At 47.9% G+C, this 21,077-nt stretch overlaps 2 long non-coding RNA genes across 3 annotated transcripts; one reads left to right on the forward strand and one right to left on the reverse strand.

Moving 5' to 3' along the window:
- Positions 1 to 931: 931 nt before the first annotated feature.
- On the reverse strand, positions 932 to 17,323 carry LOC102549085 (uncharacterized). 2 transcript variants are annotated; one of them, XR_010056320.1, is made up of 3 exons: positions 16,589 to 17,323; positions 14,933 to 15,132; positions 932 to 5,554 (listed from the first exon to the last, which is right to left on the reverse strand). It is a non-coding gene; the product is annotated as an uncharacterized LOC102549085 (long non-coding RNA). The 2 variants fall into 2 exon arrangements; XR_010056319.1 differs by having other exon boundaries at positions 14,933 to 15,618.
- LOC134481097 (uncharacterized) lies at positions 7,499 to 20,647 on the forward strand. The gene is made up of 3 exons (XR_010056321.1): positions 7,499 to 8,159; positions 8,281 to 9,078; positions 20,112 to 20,647. It is a non-coding gene; the product is annotated as an uncharacterized LOC134481097 (long non-coding RNA).
- Positions 20,648 to 21,077: the final 430 nt, after the last annotated feature.

Here is a 21,077-nt window from a genome sequence, read left to right on the forward strand (position 1 = left end):
GGCCTGGCTGGCTTCTGCGCGGTTATCTCGGCTTTGCTGTGAGACTTAGTTCAAATCACCTTGTGGAAAACACTTCTGTTGCTTCCTTTCCCAGGCGACTAGGAACTCGAGCAGCCTTATTAGTGGCTGTAAAATCAGGGCCAATTGGGAGAAGGTGGGGCTGAGGCTAATTGTTTCCCCGGGTGCCTCTGAGCTGACTTTGGAACTCTGGCTCCAGAAGGCTGAGTCGCTCTGTTCCGCATCAAGGCACTGGGATCCGTGGGAAGCAAGGGATTTCTTGACATCTTCATCTCCGTCAGACTTCCTGCTGTGGGACAAAGGGATGGGAAAAACACAGGGGACTGCATAGACCAGCCCTCATGTTACTGAAACTGTGACAAAGCCAAGGCTGTAAGTCCCTTATCTGGCCACGGGTCCCAAACACACCACCCTGACTCCTCCATCCCACAGAATGCCCCTTCTCCTTTTCTCGAGGGGAACCTCCTGTGCCCGTGGGTCATCCTGTTCCCCTGGCAGATGCTCATCACAGAAGAAGCTACCTCAGAGGGAGATCAGGTGATCTGAGCAGCCAAGAACAAGCAGACCGTAGAAAGGAATCTCTGCTTTATAAATTAGCTACGGTCGCTAATCCCTCCCCAGTTAAGTATTTCCAGCCGCCGCAAATGTTCTAACACCCTCGGAATTCAGGTCCCTTTGGCTTATTCATCTTATAACGCTGGAAGCTCGTTTGTTAGCTTTTTTTTTCTTCAGTGTGTCCAGTCAGGCTCGTTCATGTTGTTCTAGTCATTCCCCAGCGTCCTGCTACTCTAGTAACCCATTTCTCACGCTGCTGAGAAATGGGGGCCCATTAAGTCAGGATCCAAGAAGCATGGCTGGGAACATTCAGTCTCAGCCAAAATGCTCTGAATGCCCATGTGTCCACAATACTAAATGTTCTCAAATGTACCTGGTTTTCACAGACAAGCAGTGAGAGCCAAAGAGAGTTTTGTACATTTCCAAGACATGAGCACGAGCTCCTGTCAGGGCTGGGTTTTACACACTCGGCTCTTGTCAGCAGCAGCACGTGGCAGACCATCCAACACTCGATGACCTGAAGGGTAGGGCTGGTAGAGACTGCCCCTAGCCTTCTGTCTCCTACCAGGCACGGCTGTAAGGTCTACATCCCTCACTTCTGTCTGCCATCTTGGTTACACTGCCATCTCAAAGGACCTAGCTGGGTCTACACACAGCTTGAGCCAGTGTGGTGATTTCCACAGCAGATGCTCAGTCAGCTGACGGCCCTGTCCCTGGTCACCTTGGTCCCAAATGTCAACCTTCTGGCAGGAGGTCTTTGCAGAGAGTATGCTGCCAGGATCGTCCTGTGAAGGACTCCTAAAGAAGTTCCGAATGTTTGAAGCTGAAATAGGAGGGAAAGTTACCCACTCTTAATGCCCACTTTCCTCCTCCTCCTTCCCCCACCCCAGACACACACACACATACAGCTTCTTCCCCTCAGATGTATATTCTCCCATTGGCTGTTGGACTTAGAGTACATTTCTAATTTATTGGCTTTTTATTTATTATTGCTAATATGGAGAGATACACAGGGGTTTGGGGGACGTTTCTTTGCAGCATCCCAACTAAAGACCCAAATGATGGCCAGCATTCACGAGGAGAATGTAAATGGAATGTTCTAGACTATGTAGGGTCCGTGTAACAGACTAGGATAGCATTATGAACAGTGCTTCTCCAGCCTGAGGGGGTGATTAGGCAGGAACAGCTCAGGAAGTATCAGGTAAGAGGGAAAGGGTGGTCTCTGGCTTGCCTGTGGCCTCATACAACTACCACAGAGACAAGGTGCTGTGAGTGCCTTGTGCCTTGGGCTCCCTGTCACCGAGCACATCTCTGTTCCACCCTTCAAAGGGCTGCCAGGTGAAGAGCTTCTTCCAGCTACCCTTGATGTGCTACAGAATGGCCCCAGGACACGGTTATTTGGGGGTGGCATGAAACAACTGTTGCTTTGTAAGTTCTCAGTGTTGAGGATTTAGACAGCTTCGCATAGGTGGTTTGTCTCTGCTTCCCCCCAGCTTAGGCATCATCTCGGAAGGCATGAAGACTGGGGACTAGAAATATCTAGGGTTGTCTTCACTTATGTCTCGTGACTCACGTCGGCTGTGAGCAGGGTCTTCAGACAGCATATTACCAGAACATCTATGCATGACATGTTCATGAGCTCTCTCCACACGGGCTGCTCAAGGATTTTTCACAGAACAGGGACTGGGTTCTAAGGGGGGAAATATTACGAGAGAGGAAAATGTTTGTTCTAGTCTTGGGACTCACATAGTAGTGGTTTGAAAGAAGATGGTCCCGGTAGGCACTATTAGGAGGTGTGGCCTTGTTGGAGGAGGTGTGGCCTTGTTGGAGGAGGTGTGGCCTTGTTGGAGGAGGTGTGGCCTTGTTGGAGGAGGTGTGGCCTTGTTGGAGGAGGTGTGGCCTTGTTGGAGGAGGTGTGGCCTTGTTGGAGGAAGTGTGCCAGAGAGGGTGGGCTTTGAGATTTCGGAAGCTAAAGCCAGGCTCAGTGTAGCTCCCTCTTCTGGCTGCCTATCTGGATGTAGAACTCTCAGCTAACCTCTCTAGCACCATGTCTACCTTGTGTGCCGCCATGCTTCCCGCCATGATGATAACAGATGAACCCTCTGCGCTGGAAGCCAGTCCCACTTCAATGTTTTCCTTTGTAAGAGTTACTATGATCATGGTGTTTCTTCACTGCAATAGAAACCCTAAGTAAGACACACATGTCGTTTCTTCCATACATCAAGTCACAAAACTCTGGGTTCAAGACAGGGAGAAACGGACCTATACACACACTCCATGGGAGAGGTATCGGTGTCAATTACATAGGAAATATGAAAAATGGGCTCATTGTGCAGCCAGCTTTGAAAACGACGCCGTGTCTGTTGTTGACGCAGCCCTGCCATTCAAAGCCCTCTCCCAGCCACTCCCAGTACACAAATCCTCCTGCAGGCAGGTCAGAGTATGTCGTACTCAGCTCAGCCTAAGTAGACGGTGTTCTGTTTTGATTTCCTGCCTATCCAGACTATACCATTCACAGGATTCAGCGTCCTGATTGTACTTGGATAACGAGTAAGACAGAAAAAATACAAAACAATAAAAAGTCTCTTAGCAAGTGTGAATCTTGGGGTCTTCTTCATGACTCTAGCCTGGGCTACCTCTCTCTTGATCTTTATGAAATTTTTATTATGCTAAGAGTCCCTGGCTCTGAATAGGTTGTCTTCAACTGCGATTATTGCTTGCATGCTTAGAGATTCGAGTTCTTTGTCTCTCCCTACAAAATTAATGACTTCGATAAATGAAAGGCAGCTTGCTTCAAGCCATCAAGTGGCATGGCTGACACTGGGTGTGAATAGGGCTAGAGTTAATGGAATTTTTGTGTTCAGCCTTGCTTCATTTCAGCTCATCAGACCCATGACTAATAAAGGGCTGGTTAGCATTGCTTACTAATTAGTCCCCAATTAAGTCAAGGAGTAAGCTCCTGCCTCCTTATATAGACCCCAGTCCCTAGGAGCTCAGTATTCAGGAGGTTGCTTGACAGACAAATGGAAACATATGAATCAGCCACACGAAGATATCTGTTCCTCTGAATTCTGCCAGGAGATGCCAGGCCCTGGTGAGCACAGATGATACAGGTTAGGTGGTATCCATGGAGTTTCCACACCCATCCTTCCCTCACAGCTTCTAAGGAGGAAGCTGGGGTTCAGATAGGTTAAAGGCTTTGGAAGATCAATGGACCTCTCAGATGCCAGGCAAGGACTCTGAGAAGAGTCTTTTCGTTCCTGGTCTGTAGTTTAGCTGGCCATTCTCTCTCTCAGTTGCTCATTCCACATTAGACACACGTATGTTTGTCAGTGTAGACCCCAGGAAAGAAAAGGCCTGCTCTCATTAAGCATTCAGTCCAAAGGAAGAGAGAGCAGTAAACACTGTTCTTAACAACCATATACAGAGAGAGCTTGCTATAGATGAGACGAATTACGGGATAGAGAGTGGGTGGATAGAATGATCAAAGTGGGTGGTAGAAAGAGATCCCTCGTTTATCTTATTTTGGGGGCGCTATAAATCAAACCCAGGCAGGCAAATGCTTTCCCTCTGTGCTGTTTCCCAGCCCCAAGAGAGGCCCTTTGGGTAGGTTGATAGAAGCAGGCTTTCCTGAGACTATGGTGGCCCTAGGTGACGACAAAGATCCAGATCTTGGAGGAGAAAAGTCCCCAGAAGGAGATAGAGTGGGACAAAGGCTGGAGGAGGAATGGCTGGTCTTGTCAGAGGGATATAAATGCCAGTTAAGTCAAAATTCTGGGACGGGGAAGAAACCTGAGGGGGCTCTGACAGGCTAGCACCATGTAAGTCATCACAGAGAGTAAGGAAAGTGTGGTTGGTGAGAAGGCCTCGCAGAGCTTGCTGCCCCTCGCACAGCCTGAGGGTGCCTACAAGAACTCGGTGCATTTGGCTCGTGTGGTCCTAATTTCTATTTCTTTCCAAGTCAATCATGAAGGCGAAGGTATGCTCTTGAATCTTTGGAGGCCTAAATACAGCAATTCACTATATTACGGGCAGGGTCCTTTTTTTCCACTCTCGACATCTGTCAGTGGGTTGATTTTTTTTTTTTTTGAAGCCTCCACTGTCATGTCTGTTAACCCAAGTGCAGTGTCAGTATCTGAACAGCGACTTCATCACAAAATGCCCAGTTGCGCGATTTCTACTTAAAAAAATTCGGTTTGATTTTTATGACACACCCACCAGCTTTCTCGGGACGGAGAGTTGAAAAGTAGTTGAGCTTTCCAGAAAAATACCAAGATCCCGTAGGCGTGCCCTGGAAAGGGTGGGATTGGGCTTTAAAAAAAAAAAAAAAAAAAAGCGAGGAGTTTCGAGTCTGAAGGCCCCTGCTACACCAGGAGGCCTCTCTCAGCAGCTTTTCAAGCTGGAAACCAGGCCTGTTTTGCTTTATACAATGCAGTTCGCCTCTTTGAACCTTAGGTGGCTTTCCTGCTTGGTGGAGACTAACATCCAAGGACTGCGGTGAGGATTAAAGATGGCGGTATCTGTAGGACCCCGCCCCCTCGAACAAAGCCAGGCCCAGAGCAAATGCTCAAGCATTAGTTCTGTAGCCCTCGGCCTCCTTCAGAACCAAGCATCCCGAGTTACACTGGGAAGTGTTTATTTCTATGCTTCTAACAAAGGCTGCTTGGAGTTAGCCCTCACGGCAAATAATTTGTCGGGGACGTCAGTGTTGAACCTGAGGAAACCGCTTCCGCTCTGTCCACCGCACCCCCGCGGATGATCCAAGGTCTTCCCTAGCTCCTGCCATTGGATTAGTTCTCGCTCAGTCTCCGTTGCCTTCATGGTTGGCGGAGGCTGCTGCACTTTGCCGTGGAGGTTGAAGTTCAGCGGTGACTGAGATGGCCCCACAGTTCGGGGACACCCCATGCTGATGTCACTATGCAAAAAGCCACGCTGGCTGGCATGGAGGAGATTGACGACATCCTTTCACTGGTAGGGTTGCCTAAGGGGTTGGGAAGAGAACAGAAAGAGTGACTAGAAAGGACTTCTGGGTGCCTGGGACCCCAGCACTTTAACCTGCCTTCCGGACTTAGCCCTTGGATCTGACTTTGGAGGAGGAAATGCCTGGAATTTCATAACCACTTCACAGGAGGGGCGGGGAGAGGGTCCCCCTACCAAGGTTCCCAGTGTAGCCAGGGCCAGCCTGCAGTCAGGTTCCACCGTCGCAAGTCGATTGGAGGCTGCCAGGATGAAAACTGAATGCCTGCCTGACTCCCTTGCAACATCTTTACCCACACAGACAGACGGTCACACTGCTGAGGGAGGAGCGCTGTGGGCGCGTGATGAAAGCAGCAGCCTCTCTGAATTGAAAACAAATTTGCCTAAAATTCATGAGGCACACCCAAGAGCCACTTCCACTAAAAAAGGACAGCAGCTTGTGTCTGTGTGCTTTCCTGTCAGAAGCTGCCACTGCACCCAGCAGCGCGTACACACACACACACACACACACACACACACACACACACACACATGCCTTTTTTTTCTTTTTAGACAAGTTCACCGGCTGACCTCAAACCTAGTCTTCCTGGCTGCACTCCCAGCATCCCTCAACCTCAAGTACTGAAATTACTGGCAAGTGCCACCAGCTCTAGGCCCTTCCTTCTCATTTCTTTCCATTCCTTCTAAATTGCTGTGCGTGCGTGTGTGTGTGTGTGTGTGTGTGTGTGTGTGTGTGTGTGTGTGTGTGTGTGTGTGTATGTGCTGCCCCTCCCCCAACCTTGTCTCCACATCAAACCAAAGACTGTGTTTACTCACAGAGGACCTGCAGGAACACAGACATCCTGGGTTTGCTTCCTAAACTTCCTATTATGCATAAAGAATGCATTGTCCTTTCAAAGCCAGGACTGAGACCTAACATTTGTCCCATGAGTCACTGTGCTGTAGTTAAAAGAGCAGAGAGTCCGCAGCCTATAAGCACAGCCACTCAACTCTAGCTCCACCGCTGTCAGCCAAGCTCTCAGGTTGCAGCTAATGAGCGTGGTTCATCCCAGCAAGACCATCACCGGACCTAAAGAACCAGTTGTGGGAAATATGGGACTCCAACTCAGGGAAAGAGGCAAGCAAAATGCAAGGGGGGGGGGCATTTCTTTGGGTACAGGAGGAATGTAGCAATTAGGGTTGCTACATTGTAGCAATTAGGATTGCTACATTGTCTAGATGGAACAATCTTAAAGCTTCACTGCCAAATAAGACAAGCAGAATGAGTGAGATGCATAAAACCCCATATCATTTGCATACATATAATTTGCATACATTACAGCATCGTGCATTCTAAACACACAAGCAGGTAGTCTTTGTACAAAAACACAAGGGAACAAAGTGACCACTCAGATGTACACTGGAATACCTTACCTATATGTGGGGAGATGAGAATAATATTTGAGCAAGATATGACTGGTTTTTGTTTTTGTTTTTTTTAATAGGGACCAAAGATTGTTTAACTCAGTCCTTCCTACCGGAAGTTAGAGAAGGAAAGGGAAGCGTCTTAGTTAGGGTTTCCATTGCTGTGATAAAACACCACGAGCAAAAGCAACTTGAAGGAAGGTTTTCTTTTGCTTACTCTTCCACATCACAGACCACCAAGGAAGTGGCAGGAACTCAAGGCAGAAACCCGGAGGCAGGAGCTGAAGCAGAGGATAAGGCTGCCTAGTGGCTTGTCTGGCCCGCTTTCTAACCACCTGTCAAGGGTGACACTACCACCCAGGGTGACCTGGGCCCACCCAATCAATTGTTAATCAAGAAAATGAACCCCAGGCTTGCCCACAGTCCAGTCTAGTGGGGGCACTTTCTCAATTAACACTCGCTCTTTCTAAATGACTCCCGCCTCTGTCAAGTTGACATTAAAAACTAGCCAGCATGGGAAGGGAAGGGAGAAGAAGAAATGGAGGAGAAGGTAGGAAAAGATACCAAAGGGGAGGAGACCTCTTCTGACCTGGTTTATTTTCCACTCTCAGCTCCCACTTCCAACCTTCCGGGTTCAGCTCCAGTGTAGACGCCTTCCACTACTCTACAAACGGCTCCCGGCTGTTACCCCCAGTGCTTTCTCTTCTCCACCCTGCAAAGCCAAGGGGTAGACTCGGTGGGGCAGTCCTTTCCATGCCTTCCGCACCTCGGGCTATCGGCCCTTGCAAGTCACACCTTCTGAGGGAAGGAACTTACCCAAAAAGAGCAGTTTTTCATCGTAGAGGTGCAAGCCTTTCCCAGAAAATCCATCCCAAGAGGCCCAGAAGTTGGGTGAAAAGCCAAACGGTACACTTCCCAGAGAACCCTTCCCCAGGGAAGCCTAGGTCTCTCCCACGCCTAGCGGCCCTCGAGGGTAGCCTCTCCTTCCTTCCTGCAAGCTCCAAGCCGGTCCCTTCCGGAGCCACTTCCAGCCACTTTATCCTCTGAGCATCCTTTAGCCTGTTACTCTCAGGACAGCAGCTACTTCATCAGAAGGAGCCTACAGTCCCACGAACATCCTGGGATGGGAGACCTTTGAGAGCAGAGAAGGCTCCGGCCTGGGACCCGCTCTGAAGATGTCTGTAAGCACGTGGATTGAGCTCCTGGTACGTGCTAGGGGCAGATGTGGACCCTGGGGGTAGGATGGACAGTGAAACCAGCGAGACAGCCCTCCTGGGGTTGACTTATAATCAGTTTCCCTAGGTACCACTCCCATCTTCTCTCCAGGGACAAGACTGTGAATTTGGGCAAGTTCCTTTCTCCAGGGGCCTGTGCGACTGACTGGAGCCCAGCTGCCTGGGGAGGCCCTGCCAACGCTGGCTCAGGAGGCCTGGTGTTTCCCTTCCCGGGGCCTGGCTGGCTACCAAAATGGATTCCGCTCAGGAGCTGGAACCCAGAAGAGCCTAACTGCCTGGTGGCCTTGCGGCACACTCAGCCTACCGACTGAGATGTGAAGGTGTTTGCTTGCTTACTTGTTTGTTTGTTTGTTTGTTTGTTTGGTTTTAGTCTTTAAGAGTTCCTGGGTTTATTGGTTTTCTGCCCGGGACTTGGGGTCACTAGAATTTTCCCTAAGGAAGGAGAAGCTTGGGGGAACCAGACCTGTGCCAGGCCCTGAGTGGGAATACCAGCTCCACACCCATCCCTCTCCACCCAGCTACTATCCTGAGTAGCACTGTTCTTTTCTGACAGGGGTCTACCGGCTTTCTTGTTGTGGTTTGCCCTGGAGTTATCTGTATTTTGATGCTAATTCCACTGCCCTGCTGACGGCTGCCTAGTCATGTGCTCCGGACTCAGGTGACTTCACCAGAACCTTCTCCCCACTGAATTTGTAAAGTACAGGTGAGGGCCGGTACAGGATAGAAGGAGGCCTGTCATTGGACGAGAAGGAAGGATGGGCGGGAGAGAAGTTTGAAGGAAGAGGAGGAGACTGGATCGGAAAGGAGAAGAGACAGGAGAGGAGGGAGAAAAGCTGCGGTGGAGACAACGTGGAGGCTGACGTTAAGATTCCACGCTGTACCCTTACAGGTTGTTATGAATGTTCTTAAGGGATGGATGTGTACAGGGCTTTGTATGTTTAGGTTGGCAATTATATCGTATCAATTGAATCAAAGGTTATTGTGTTGTGTGTTCTTCCATGTGTAGATTTAAGTGTAAGAGAGTGTGGGGCAGCTAGTCTGGGCCACCAAGGAATTGTAATGTGTGCTTCTGGCAAGATATCTACCAGACATCTTGAGGCACTGTGGTGATGGACCTAGTAGGGGATAAAAGACAGCATTTTATTTTTTTATATTTTTACAACACTTTCCCCCAGGTCTCTATCTTGCTGGTGTCAGGGGTGTTTCTTGAACATGTGAGAGCATGAATACCAAACGGTTTCTTAAGCACTGGAAAACAGAAAAGAAAGGGATCTGTGTATATTCCATTTTACTGAGAATCTATTCTGTGCTGTCTGGTTTCTATGTCAACTTGACCCAAACTAGAGTCACTTGGGAAGAGAGAATACTAATTGATCAAATGCCCCTACTAGATTGGCCTGGGGTGCATTTTATTGATTGATGGTTATGGGGAGGGCCCAGATCACTGTGGGCAGTGCCATCCCTGGGCATGTGGTCCTGAGTGTCATAGCAAACTCTGAGAGCAAGTCCGTAAGCAGCACTTGTCCATGGCCCCTCATCAGTTCCTGTCTCCAGGTTCTTGCTCCAGGCTCCTGCCTGACTTCCTTAGAGGATGAAAGTGTTTGTGAAATAAACCCTTTCCTGTCCGTGTTTTTTGATCATATTTATCACAACAACTCTAAGTAAGATATATTCTTTTTTTTTTCTTTGTTTTTTTAAGAGTGTTGCTCTGTATATAAAAGTAACTTTTATTCACCAGATGTAATTGCCATGTTGGAGGCTTACTGCTGAATAAGCTCACCCTTCCTAACTCTTTCTGAACTCTAACAGGCTGATTCGGCTCAGCTGTTTGAGCCCAAACTCCTCTCCAAGCCTAATAATCCAACCCAGCTTCTTTCAGCTTCTGGCTGAATCGCTCTGCTTGCCCTAACACTAACTTTGGCAATGTATTCTAGACTTCTGGGTCCTTCTCATTCTCTGGCTTGTTCTGTCTTTACCTGCAACCTGTCTTTGTAAAACCTCTCTCTCTCTCTCTCTCTCTCTCTCTCTCTCTCCCCCCCCGTGTGTGTGTGTGTGTGTGTGTCTGTCTGTCTGTCTGTCTGTCTCATTCTCTCTCTCTGTCCCTGTCTCCTCTCTCTCTCTCTGTGTTTGTCTCTCTCTCTCTCTCTCTCTCTCTCTCTCTCTCTCTCTCTCTCTCTCTCTCTGTGTGTGTGTGTTTGTGTGTGTGTGTGTGTTCCTCTGCCCTGCTTTCTTAAGTAGCCTCTCTTTCCTTTCTCTTCTCCTGGGAGCTGGGTGTATCCTATGTCTAACTCCTGTCAAATCTTTCCCTCATTCTTCGCTTTGTCCACCCCTCAATTAAACATCGCTTTCAAACATAGCTGTTTTCTTCTACAAACTAAGCTTACCTACATTGTTTGGGATTAAAGGTGTGTGTCAAGTCTTCATTCCAGACAGATCACACAGATCTAGAAGGCATTTGGATGTGATCGCTTGTCAGAGCCGTCATGGTGCTGGACTAATATTCTTCTACATCTGTGTAGCCCAAACTGTCCTAGAACTTGATTTATAGACCAAGCTGGCATTGAACTCACAGAGATCTGCCTGTGTCTGCCTTCCAAGTGCTGGATCAAAGGCAAGCACCACTCCAAGCTCCAACATATTTTTAAAAAGAAAAGAACAAGATAAAAAGAAAAAGAGAGTCCTCGGGCCAGCAAGTTGGGTGAGTGGGTTGCAGACTTGCTGCTCAAACCTGACAAACTGAGTTTGATCCTGGAACCCACATGAAGATGAAAAAACGGGATCCAACTGCACAATCCTGTTCTGGCTTCCACGTGCGTGCTGCAGCACACACATCCTGTGTATATTACGCCCCAATGTATGGTAATAATCAGTAATTTTAAAAGAAAACTGGAAAGTCCTGGAAAAAGTGAACAGAGGCAGATGTCTGCCTCATGCCTTCAAAACTGAACAAGAAGGAAAAGAAAAGGAGGGAGGAGGAAAAAGAGAAGAGGAGAAGGAGGAGGAAGAAGAGGAGGAAGGACGAGAGGAGGCAGAGGAGGATCTAAGCAGCCTTGAAACAGACATAAAAGTAAAGGTGGACAGAGAAGGAGCAAAGATGTCAGAAATTGAAGCAGAACAGCCCGCCCAGAAGTAGATAGTGGAAACAGATGGACATGGAGAAGTAGAAATGAGGAAGAAGCTGGAGAAGGAAAAAAAGGAGAGGGGACAGTGCCAGCAGAAAAAAAGTTAAATCAGCAGAAAAGGCAGAGGTCAGCGCAGACACAGCAGGCAACAGGAGATGGGGAAGAAAAGGGTGGCAAAGGAGAGAAAAGGAAGGAAAAGGAGGGGGGAGGAGGGGGGGAAAACATAGAAGAGAGACCTGGGAGGCAGGAGAAAGTAGAAGCCGAAGAGAATCAGGACCACAATAGAAACCATAGACGAAAGACACAGGGCCACCTGAATGAACTGAATGCGCCACCAAGCCTGATGACCTGAGTTCAATTCCCGGCATCCGTGCGGTGGAGGAAGTGAACCGAATCCCCAGTTGTCACTTCCACATACGTACCCTAGTATATGTATGTGTGCACATACATGCAAGGCATTTACAGTGTGTGTGTGTGTGTGTGTGTGTGTGTGTGTGTGTGTGTGTGTGTGGTTTAAATATGTGGTTAAAAATAATAAATGAAATAGAAGATGCAAGAAAAGAAAACAGCTGAATAAAAGCAGATGCAGAAAAAGGATAAAAAGCAGAATCAGCAGAAGCCAAAGACAAAAAGGGAAGGGGCTGAGGTAGGGGCACAGAGGCAGGGGCACAAGGGCTGGGGCAGGGGCACAAGGGCTGGGGCACGGGCACAAGGGCTGGGGCAGGGGCACAGGGGCTGGAGCTGGGGCAGAGACCCATGAAAGGCCACAGAGAGGTTGGCCTGGGACCCTGTCTGCTCTCCAAACCCATCTTTTCCTGCAGACAGAGGCAGGTGAGCCACTGAGTATTTGCAAGGCACACACACATAAAGAAGTAATATGCGAAGTGTACGAAGAACTCGTGAAATCAACAGCAAGACTAAGCATAATAATTTGACTTCAAAGTGAGCAAGGGACCTGAATAGATATTTCTTAAAAGACATACAAACTGCCAACAAGTCTGTGAATTTATACTCGTCGTCACTAATTATTAGGAAGGTGCAAGTCAAAACTACAAGAGTGATGTCATTTCACACCTGGTAAGATGGCTGTCACCAAAGTGCCAAACGACAGTGTTGATAAGGAAGCAGAGAAAAGAAGATTCCTACACAGCCTCCATCAGAATGCAAACTGATGCAACTCTTACAGGAAAAAAAAAGGGGGCTTCAAAACTTAAAAAAAGGGGTTGGGGATTTAGCTCAGTGGTAGAGCACTTGCCTAGGAAGCGCAAGGCCCTGGGTTCGGTCCCCAGCTCCGGGAAAAAAAAAAAAAAAAAGAACCAAAAAAAAAAAAACTTAAAAAAAAGTGTTTATGGGTCTGGAGAGATGGCTCAATGGTTAAGACTACTGGCTGCTCTCACAGAGGGCCTGGGTTCAATTCCCAGCACCAACATGGCAGCTCACAACTGTCTGTAACTCCAGTTACATGACTTTTGACACCTCAAACAGACACACGCAGGCAAAACACCAATGCACATAAAATTTAAAATAAATTAGAAAATAGAAATAATATATATTGCTACATAACCTAGCAATATCACTTCAAGGTATATATTCAAGAAAAATAAAATCAACATGTTGAAAAAATACATGATATTTTGTTTAATTACACCTTTAACTCACAATAACAAGTACAGAACATTTAAGTGTGTTAACAGATCAATGGATGGGGAAATTCTGATACAATGAAATCAATAGAATAGAGTTCATCTGTTAGTTACTTTTAAAATATTTATTTTATTGGTTGTGTGTGTGTGTGTGCGTGTGTGTGTGTGTGAGTGAGAGAGAGAGAGAGAGAGAGAGAGAGAGATTCAGAGTTTATGTATATCACATTGTGCAAACACCCCAAAGGCTTAAAAAGTGCATACAAGTAGTTACTAGAGCTGCCATGTGGGTGCTGGAATCAAATCAGGATCCTCTGTAAAAGCAGCACACTCTCTTAAGCCCTGAGCCAGATCTCCAGCCTCATACTAAAGATCTCCAGTTCACCTTTTAAAAGAAGGAACATGTATGAACTTAGAAGACATTATGTGAAGTTCAATATGCCAGGCACAGAAACAAGAAACATAGGATGCCACTTGGCCATGAACTCACAAGTCATGGAAAAACCAATTCTGTGTGACCTTGTGTATGGAATCAAAAGGAGTTGAGCTCATAAGGACACGGGAGAGAAGGGTAGCAGGGGTTAGAAAGTGGAGGAGCGCTTGCCTAGCAAGCACAAGGCCATGGGTTCGGTCCTCAGCTCCAGGAAAAAAAAAAAAAAAGAAAGAAAGAAAGAAAAAGAGAACTAATGGTACTACTTCACAACAATAGTTAATAATGCATTATATCCTATCAATTTGATTAGAATAGCTCATAAATAGTTTTTGGCACATGGAAAATGAAGCATGTGTTAATTAGTATGATTGCAATAGTCACTTCAGAATATGTACATACAGCAAGGAATCACATTGCACACTTTAAGTACATACAATTTGTGTTTGTCGTTCATGAATCTCTGTGAAGTTGGGTGGGAAGGAAGAAGCCGGAATTGCGTTTACAGCATGGAGATGGAGTTAGGATTGAATGAATAGAGCTAGGTTGGGGAGGGGAGGTGCCCCGCTAGGAAAGGAGCATGCTCAAGGCTCTCAGCTTCAGCCAGTATGAGGTTTCAGGGTGGCCTGGGCAGACTCTGACATTTCATGTCCACATGTGAGTTACAAGCATTAGAGTGGGGACTCTGAGAAGCCTCTGCCCATGAAGTTCTCCTATCAAGGGTTCTATGACGTGGAGGTCAGTCCTGCTGTGGGGTAGTCTTCCTCTTGGGAGTAGGGGGACCATTGGCCCCTGGCTTTGTCCCAATCATGGGCTAGAGAGCCTTCGTGGCGACCAGGAGGACTCCAGAATGCGGAAAGTCAACCATGTTGAGACACTAAGAAGTTGGGGTTAAGGAAAGAGAAATGTGAGGACTGGCATTCCCCTGTGATCCCCAACCTCTGAAGGGTCACTCATCACTCAAGCCAGCTGCCTCCAAGTCCAGAAAAGATAACAGCGTTCCTATTCTCCCCTGCCTCAGGCTACCACAAACCCCACTAAGCAGGCAGGAGAACAAAGAAAGTGGGGGGGTGGGGGCACTTGAGGGGTAGCAAGCCATGAAGGAGTCTGGTGTTACAAAGTAAAGTGCCAAGTGCTGGCAGAATCTGGGGGCAAGGTTGTAGGAGGGATCGGGTCACAGGGAAAGAACAGTCCCTTCTCAATGCGAGAAGGCTTCCTAAGTCAGAAGAACCAACTGTAAAATGCAAGATGGTGCGTTTATCTTCAGAACAGAGCAGTGGTGTTGGACTGGGAGCATGAGCTCCCTAGGGGTCACCTTTCACAGCTTCCTGTCTCACCATCCATAAAATGATGGCTCCTACCTACCCCATCACCAGTGTGCATAAACGGATGGTGTAGAGCAGGGTCCGGCAGGCACTAAATTTTCAGCAACTCCCCATCATACATCAGTGGGATTATAGAATGGCACTTACTAAGTCACTGGCTACGCAGTCACGTGACAACTCAGACAAACAAACACTTATACCCTGAGCAGGTCAGGGGTGAACATACTTCAGGAATCCAGGAGCTATGTCCCTTTAATCTGGCGGCCATTCTCCTCAAAGCAATCTTATCTTCGGGTCCACCTTACTCTGAGTGACCACCGACCAGCCACCTGGACTGTCTCCATATTTGTTGTTACGGTCAGCATGGTGGCTCAGCAGCCAGGCCAAACTCTCACCCTTGCTGTACTGAAGCATCACTGTAAAATACTGTGAGAGGTGTCAGTGGTATGGAGGCGAAAGGTCAAGATTATGCGAGGTCCAATGTGACAAAGAGTGACTTCTGTATATTATGTGGTAAGGCCTCCTGAATCCCCACGTATCCAAACCAAAGAAGGCACCTAATGTTGCTTTTCCTTCCGATGTTGAAATACAAATGGCTACATGGCCAGAGAAAGCTATATATTCTAATTTTTTTAATTAATTTTCAAGTAATAGGTTTTATTCTGGCATTTCGGTGCACACACGTGATTATATTTTGTTCTAGTTGATTTGCCCCCCCTTTCCCATTATCCTTCGGCATTCTCTCTAGTCACTCTTGTGAATTTCCTTCCTCCGACACAGTCTTCCCTTCTCCATCCGTTACATGCGTCCTGCGCCCTCAATATATCTTCCTCCGGCTGGTGGTGGCCCACGCTTTTAAACCCAGCACTGGGGAGGCAGGGACAGGTGGATCTCTGAGTTCAAGGCAGCCTGCTGTACAGAGAGAGTTCCAGGATAGCAAGGGCTACAGAGAGCCCTGTGACGGTCCCCTGACTACACACATACAGACACACGCTTTCTGATCTTGGCTTATTTTACTTAACACAATCCATTTTCCCACAAAAATCATGATTTTATTCGTGCCTAGAACTTTTTTTCCCCCATCCATCTGTAGGTGGGCGTCCAAGCTGGTCCCAGTCCTTAGCTATGGTGAAAGGCACAGCATCACCTCTCAGGCATCCGCCCTGCTCTGTCTCTGCTACCCAGACCCCAAGGATCTCAAGAACCCCTTGGGAGCCACAGCAGCTAACCAGATGTTCAAGTCTGAGTGTGGCAGATCTCTGCTCCAGGTATCCTCTGCCCTTAAGAGCAAGATAAAAGCTTAAATGCAGTGGGACCCACCCACTCCCACATTGCCCCAAACTCCTCCCTCCAGGTCTTAGACCATACTGTTAGGTCTCAAACCCGGACAAGTCACTGACAGAGATGCCTATTTAGCATATCAAAGTAGATTCTCCCAGCACCTACCTGGTTCTCCCAGCATCCTACCTGTCACAGAGTGTGACTGGCACTCCACACCTCTATCTTAAGCTTCTCCAGCCAAGGGGCTGGGCTGCCCTTCCCTATGTAATCCAGCCATTTTGCTTGCCCACCCCTTTTGCCTACCCTCTCCTCTTCCTGGCTCGTCCCTCTTCACGCTGCCTCTCTCCTCACATGGTTCAGTCATGTCCACTGTGAACTCTCCCAGATGTCCCTGCCTCTGCCTATGCTCTCTCCCTTTTATCAACAATAAACTTTTCTTCTCCACCACACCTAGGAGCAGCCTGTCCTCCTTGACGTTGTTTGTTTGTTTGTTTGTTTGCCGTTCCCTGTCTCTGGAATATTCTTTCTGTGCCAGTCTCCCATACCTCCCTATGTCCCCACCCTTACTCCAGACCTCCCCAGTCTTCTCTGAATTACTCACCTTCTCAGCAAAGCCCTCCTCAACCTCTGGACTGGACTAAGCCCCGGGTTCCCACGGCTTTCTGGCCTTGTGTTATTAATGTCAGCCTCCCCAGTGAGTTGTGCCCTTAGTGGGGAAGGAAGTGCAATGGTTTCACACACGACTGCACACCACTGTCCCCCAGCCCGGCTCTGCCCATGACTCCTCCCACCTGAGTATTTACAGGACCTGCTCCGTAAATACCTTCTGAGTGCCTCTCTATTTCTAGGCAGCTTGGGCTTAGGAGCCATGTTGCATAACAAAAGAAGCAGCAGGGGGTGTCCAGACATCTGCGTTTCAGTCCCCTCCCTCCTAATGGAGGAACATCTGTAGACAAGAGGCCACCACGTGCTCTTGCCTCTCAGACTGTCCCAGCTCAAACGGTTCACTGCTGAACTGGTTTGGAGGTCCCCTTCTCCCAGGGACACACTAGACCTAGGGATGAAATGGCTAGAGCCGAGATGAGAACCAATCTTCGTAAGAAGAGAGCATGCCAGCTCCCTCTGTCATTGCAACGTGACCTTCGGAACTGCTTTGTCACCGCAGTTTAATTCTTGGTTCTGGTACTTAAGCCCGTGATTTAAACTTTCCATTTCCTCTCAAGACAGCCAGAAAGCAGGCATCACCCACCACAGGGCGTTCCAGAGGACAACGTATAGTCTATAGGTCAACAATGCAGCCGGAGTCTTTTAAAAGAAAGCATTCATGACTGTTGATGTTGCCTGAAAGAGAGAGGAAGAACACCATGGGGACATTGACTTTCAGGGTTTCCTTTTGGTCCCCAAACCACGGGAGCATTAACTTTCAGGGTCTCCTCTTTTGTCCCTGCTATGTTTCTCCCCCATAAGCTTCACTCGACTTCCATTCGTGGCTCTCTGGAATTAGAGTGTCTAGCCTTCTCTTGCTCAGAACGCAAGGCACTAATTACACTGTTGGGTTGAACGGTGGCAGCCGCTGTCTCACGTTCCCACACTTTGTTTCCAAACAGCGTTTAAATGCAGCAGAGAGAAAACAGACACTCACAAAGGAATCAGAAATCCAAGTAATACGCTTTTTCTTCATCATTCCCGAGGCTGTGAGAACATGAGCTCTTCTATCCGGGCAACTAAGTTCTCACTGGGAACTTGTCTTGGTTAGGGTTTGCACTGCTGTGAAGAAACACTGTGACCAAGGCAGCTCTCATAAGGACAACATTTAATTGGGGCCGGCTTACAGGTTCAGAGGTTCAGTCCATTATCCTCAAGGAAGGGGCATGGCGGCATCCAGACAGGCATGGTGTAGGAAGAACTGAGAGTTCTGCATCTGAAGGCCACGAGGAGGAGATTGGCTCCCATATGATTTGGAGAAGGGTCTCACTGCCCACGCCCACCGTTGATACACTTCCTCCAACAAAGCCACTCCTTCTCCAACAAGGCCACACCTCCTAACAGTGCCAAACATATTCAAACCACAGAACTTGTGGGTGAAGAGGGTTCGCTCCTGTTGAAACCATTAGGTCTCAAAAGTGGGACTAACTGAGGCGCCTATTCACATATTAAAGCTGACCTGGCCACCAGGTTCTCCCAGCATCCCTCAGTCCCTGTCTGTTACAGGGTATGGCTGGCACACCCCTCTCCCTCCCCTGAAATCTCCAGCCTAGCGGCTGGGCTGCCCTTCCCCACCGATTTTCCCTATATAATCCAGACACTTTGGCTACACCTCCTCTTGGCCCCTTGGCCTGGGCCACCTCTTGGTGGGTGGCTGTTCTCTTGCTTGCTCGCCCTCCTCATGTCTCCTCTCATGGTCTGGTTTAGTGTGCTGGTCAGGCTCAGCCTGTTTGCTTTCTTATATTACAATAAAACCTTCTCCACATTTAGGGTAGTTATGTCCTCCTCCTCCTACTACTTATTCAGAAACTATCTTAGTTGGCGTTTCATTGCTGTGAATAGATACTATGTGGTGGTATGACCCCAAAGACTCCTGTGTTTAAATGCTTGTCCCATAGGAAGTGGCACTATCAGGAGGTGTGGCCTTGTGGGAGGAAGGGTATCATTGTGGGGGCAGACTTTGAGGTCTCCTATACTTAAGTTCAGCCCAGTATTGATCCAGTCCCCTTCTGCTGCCTGCAGATGGAGATGTAGAACTCTCAACTCCTTCTCCAGCACCATGTCTGCCTCATGCTGCCATGCTCTCACCCTAATAATAGACCTTTGAACCTGTAAGCCAGCCCCAATTCAATGATTTTCTTTATAAGAGTTGCCATGGTCATGGTGTCTCTTCACAGCAATAAAACCCTAAGACAGTACCATGACTGTGCCAACCCCTTTTTCATTGTTGTTTGTTTTCTTTTGTTTGTTTGTTGGTATTTTGAGACAGAGGTTCCCTGTGTAGCTCTGGCTCTCCTAGAGCTTGCTCTGTAGACCAGGCTGGCGTTGAACTCAGGGATCCACCCGCCTCTGCCTCCTGAGTTCTGGGATTAAATGTGTGCTCCACCAATATCCAGAGACCTCGGCAACTCTTAAGGAAAACATTTAATTGGGACTGGTGTGCAGTTCAGAGGTTTAGTTCACTATCATGGTGGGAAGCATGGTGGTACACAAGCAGACATGTTGCTCAAGGAGCTGAGATCTACGCCTTAATCCAAAGGGAGAAGGAGGAGACAGGAACCACTAGGTCTGGCTTGAGCTTCTGATCCTCAAAGCCCCCAGTGATATGCTTTCTCCAACAAAGTCACACCCTCTGGAGAAAGGCCATACCTCCCTGGTGAGCCTACAGGGGCCATTTTCTTTCAAACCACCACCACAGAAACTCCAAAGGCCTGGCACACTTCCAAGGACCCCCGACCCCTAAGATGACAATGTTGGGGACTTCTTAGGGGCTCCAAAGCTGGCATTTGTCTTTGCAGTTGAACAATGCATGAGATACCTTTGCAGGGACTTCCTGAAAGGAATGCAAGGATGAGCGGTGACTCTGTGTCCCCCTAGCCTGGACTGTGAGCCCTTCTGGGCAAGACGAAGTGTGGCATTTGCCTGTACCAATCTGCTACAGAGAACCAGCTACCTAGATGGTCCTCAAGCATGTTAAAGTGAGTTCCAGCTAATTAGGCTCTTAAAAGCTCTTCTGGCTTAATTAATCTGCTCTGGTGACTTGTAGGGAAAGCCTGAATACAAAAGAAAATTAAAACATGCCCCAAGGTGGTGGTGTCTCTGGTGTACTGTCACAAAAATAGTAGCCATTTTAAATTCAATCAGTGGATTGTCTGTGATTCTTAACATCCCCACTGCGCACGCGTGCGCGCGCACACACACACACACACACACACACACACACACACACAAACACACATACACACACACCCCAAAAGGTACAATTGCTATTGTAACATTTTTCCAGGACCAGGGGGGTGGGGGAATGAGGATGGTCTATGCTACTGTAACATTTCCTGACCCTTTGACACACACTGAAGAGTTAAGCTGTCCACCCCTGACAGGTGAGTACCTCCTGACAGGATGCAAATATCTTTCAGGTCTGGAGACTGCAAGAAGACCTTGCTTAGTGGCTGATGGATTCCAAGCCCTCCTCTTGGTTCCTGCAGTGCTGGGACTGTAAAGTCGTGTGCTGACTCTTAGTAACCGGGATACTTCATTCCTGAGTTGATTGATATCATGGTCCATGGGTTAAATGAGATTTTCAGAAGGAAAAGAAGGAAATAACGATATATTTAAGGAGGATGAGGAGGAAGAAAAGAAGAAGAAGGAGAAGAAGGAGGAGGAGGAGGAGGAGGAGGAGGAGGAGGAGGAGGAGAAGAAGAAGAAGAAGAAGAAGAAGAAGAAGAAGAAGAAGAAGAAGAAGAAGAAGAAGAAGAAGAAGAAGAAGAAGTTGTTGTTGTTGTTGAAGAAGAAGAAGAAGAAGTTGTTAGTTAATTCAAGTGTTTATTCCCAGGCTTGTTCTTGACAAACAAGATTTTGGAAACTGTTCATTTTTGTTCTGGATATTGTTTTTAATTTTTGTATCCTTACATTTTATTTCTAAATATTGAGAAAAATCAGAGTTTAAATTTTTTGAATTGTTTTAACCTTTATTTTTTATTTCACATGGTGTGTTGTTTTGCCTGTGTGTGTGTGTGTGTGTGTGTGTGTGTGTGTGTGCGCGTGCGCGTGCGCGCACGCGCGCGCGCGTGTGTGTGCAGTACCTCTGCACGCCAGAAGAGGGCAGTGGATGGCCTGGGACTGGGGATGACTGTGAGCTGCCATGTAGGTGCTGGGAATTCTATCAGGTCCTGTGTGCTTTGCTTTGGTTGTTTGTTAGGTAGGTGGTTGTTTTTTCAAGACAGGGTTTCTCTGTGTAGGCCTGGCTGTTTGGGAGCTCACTGTGTAGATCAGGCTGGCCTCAAACTCAAGAGGTCCACCTGCCTCTGCCTCTCAAGAACCGGCATTAAAGGTGTGTGTCACCAGTGCCTTCCACTAAGCTCTTAACAATCTCTCCAGCCTCC

Source organism: Rattus norvegicus, chromosome 11, assembly GCF_036323735.1.
Source record: "Rattus norvegicus strain BN/NHsdMcwi chromosome 11, GRCr8, whole genome shotgun sequence".
Taxonomy (NCBI): domain Eukaryota; kingdom Metazoa; phylum Chordata; class Mammalia; order Rodentia; family Muridae; genus Rattus; species Rattus norvegicus.